We start from the raw sequence: 3,575 nt of genomic DNA, 5'->3' as shown, positions 1-3,575 counted from the left end.
TAACACCTATGGATTTAATGCCTTTGCCTGTGCATGAACGAGGTAGCTTGGATGGGAAACGAAAAGCCGAGATGGTAAAAACACTCCATGAAAAGGTCAGGATGCAGATCGAAGAGAAAGGAAAGCTGATTGCATCAAAAGCAAATAAAGGAAGAAGACGCGTTACATTTGAGCCTGGAGATTGGGTCTGGGTGTATTTCAGAAAAGAGCGTTTTCCAGAACAGAGGAAGTCAAAATTGCAACCACGAGGCGATGGACTGTTTCAAATCATCGAGAGGATCAATAACAATGCATACAAAGTGGATTTACCAGGTGAGTACAATGTTTTGACTACTTTTAATGTATCTAACCTCTCTCTATTTGATGCAGGTTCAGATTCGAGGACGAATCCTTTTGAAGAATGAGGGGATGATGTGATTCAAGAGTCGAGCCAGAAGAAGGCAAGTACGAGACGAGACCCGTTGATAATCAAAGGTGGACCGATGACGCGATCGAGAGAAAAACAAGTGAAACAAGCGATGAGATTGCTCGTTCAAGAAACTATTGATGGAACCATATTCGGGACTCAAAATGGGACAAGTTTCGTGTTCGGGTCGAAGGTCGAAACAAAATGGATCAATGCGTTACAAGCAGCCGAAGAAGAGAGTGGGCAGTATAACCATGCGGCCGCACGGTGCGACCGCACGACATGAGATTGAGAATTCAATGGCCGAAATTTTATTACCATGCGGCAGCACGAGTTATAACCATGCGACCGCATGGTTCATTTCTGGGCGCGATTTTCCTTTTTTCCGCGTTTTTCCTTATTTTACTGAATTTCATTCTTAATCAAACTCCTACCATATTGGACAAATATTTTAGGAATTTTGTTAGATTATTAAAATTATATTTCCTTTTGACTTCTATTCGAGGATTAGTATAAATAAGATAATATTTTTCATTGTAAGAACTTTTGACTTTTGCTTGAATTAATATTATAAAGAGAGAAATTTATTCTTTCAATTTATTGTTCTTCTTGAACAATTTTGGAACTTATCAAGATTCAACTTCTTGTGACGTTCTAATCAATCGGATTGTGGGTTCTTTTAATTATAATCAATGGATTTTAGGTTCTTCGCTAATCTAGGGTTTCTTGGTTCAATTCTTGAGGTTCAAGATCCAAAACCGGGTTAGTATTGGCATTCTTAGGTTCCACATCAATCTCGTTGTGGGTTTCGTAGTTTTCATTGCTACGAGATTCACATCAGAATCATCCCTCTCAGTTTCCATTATTAAATCAACAAATAAGTTATTACCAATCAAATGAAATAGCCAAATTCTAAGATAAACAATGACACCCAATATCCCACTATGAACTATCATCAAAATATACTGCATAGTACACGTATAATCAAATTAATACAACGAAACGATCAAAAACTCATAGGAACAAACCATTTCTTTGAACTTGCCTCGAAAAATGTTCCACGCAGACTCACACGCCTCCACAATTTCCGCCAAAGTCGTTTCACGCGCCGCCAGAATAACGCGTGTGGTGGTACTTGCTCCCATTAGATATGGTTGTCTCGACCATGAGAACACAAATATGGCCTCCAATATTTAGTTAGAAGTTGGGTTTGAGAGATATTGTATATTTTCAGTGGCGACTCAACACAAATTTATGGTTTTTGATTCGTTTCAATTTCACCGATTGTCGGAGAAGGATTGAGATGAAATGATCGACTTCAACACACAAATTTGGTCTCTAATACCTACGAACTAATTTTATAAACCAATCAAAGAAGAAGAAGAATTGAAAGGCGATGAAGAAGATATGTTATTGAGCCACCAAAAAATTAGGATAAATAATGAACCAAATTAGTTTATATATTACGAAGAAACCTACAAAATTAGAAATTTAAAATAATAAGCAACCTAAATATATATTATTGTGCTGAATATTTATTATATATATGAACATGCTATCAACAACGTCCACAGATGGTTGGACTAACGGACTCGAGCCTTATATGCCTCCTAGAATTCTTTGGTAGCCCAGCTGGTTTGTTTGAATTGGGTGGGAAGATATGATTACAACACACATTATTCACATTACTCCTAAAATTGCAGAGTACTGTCATTCATTACCCAGATCGAGGACATTTTCACATCTGTAGTATACTCTATCTTGATACTAGAACGTCTCATATCAACCTTTAACTTGTTCGCTATCAAATCGACAAGCCACACGTAATTGCAAAAAAAAAAAAAAAAATCCTAGGAGATCAAAAGTATTTGTGTCATTCATTACAAATACGTTTACTCGTCCATTTATGTACAAAGATAAAAGACATCAATTTGGATAAACATGTAGAAATGAAGCTGAATCAGTTAGATGATACTACCATCAAAGGCAGCCTCATAATCATTGTGTAAGAGCATCAAATGCCAAACATTTTTCTAAATGAACTCCGGATTGCATATGTAGAGACACACCATTATGAAATAAGTCGGAATATCAATTGAATATCAAGGGACAATTATATTGTAGCAAGAATGAAGAATTCCATCTCAGATTATGGTGTCTTCATTTTAATTTTCACATTAAAAAAAAATAATAAAATAAAATTCTGAAACATTTCAACTGACATTAGATATTCAGTCACAGTAAAATGTATGTTTGATGAGCATATTCTTATTATTTTTATTTTTTTGGTTAAAAGAAGCATGATTTACATAAAGGATTTGTGATATACAGTTAGATTATATTTAGAATTCTAATGAATATTATATTAATACTCTTGAAAAAGTATTATCAATATTTTAGAAAAAGATTATATTGTTCTCGATTTATATTATTTGATCGTGATTTTTCAAAATTTTTGAATTCTGACATATATTTTAGATATTTTCTTTAAAAAGAATAATAAATTATTCAAGGTACTGCTCATGGCTAGGGATGATAATGAGTCGAGCCGAACCGATTCGCGAGCCTAAAATCAAGGCTCGGCTCGACTCGAGCTTTTTTAAGAGGGGCTTTTTTTGGCCCAAGCTGAGCCAAGCAAAAGCTCGGTCAAAAAATTAAGGCTCGGGCCTTACCGAGCCAAAACGCGCCGAGCCGGCTCGTTTTGAGATCAAACCAAGTCGGCTCGAGCTTTTTGCGGGCCGAATCACGGGCGGCCCGAGCTCTAGAACCTTTTTGCCATCCCTACTCATGGCCAAAGTTATCATCAAATATATAGGATGATTTTTGGAAAATGAACCCTTAACCATTTACATTATATTATTACTATATACTAGCAAGCACCCAAAAAAAAAAATTTATATAAGCAAATAATTTTTTTAACCCAAAATAGGTATGTAAATTTTTTTAACTTGAACAAATGTTCAAACCGACTAACCAAACCAAATCAAGTTGTTTGGGTTGGTTTGATTTTCTAGATCAATTTTGATTTTTGGTTGGCTCAAAACCAACCTAACTCAAACCATATCCAATCCTATACCTGACACTGAAATTCAATTTTATTTTATTTTTTCCAAGGGACAAATTTGTCTCTTTTAAGTTGAAGTAATTCTATATTACCGTGGTTACTCAA

The sequence above is a fragment of the Olea europaea genome, chromosome 11, assembly GCF_002742605.1.
Source record: "Olea europaea var. sylvestris chromosome 11, O_europaea_v1, whole genome shotgun sequence".
In the NCBI taxonomy this organism is placed as follows: Eukaryota; Viridiplantae; Streptophyta; class Magnoliopsida; order Lamiales; family Oleaceae; genus Olea; species Olea europaea.
This window is presented reverse-complemented; position numbering follows the sequence as displayed.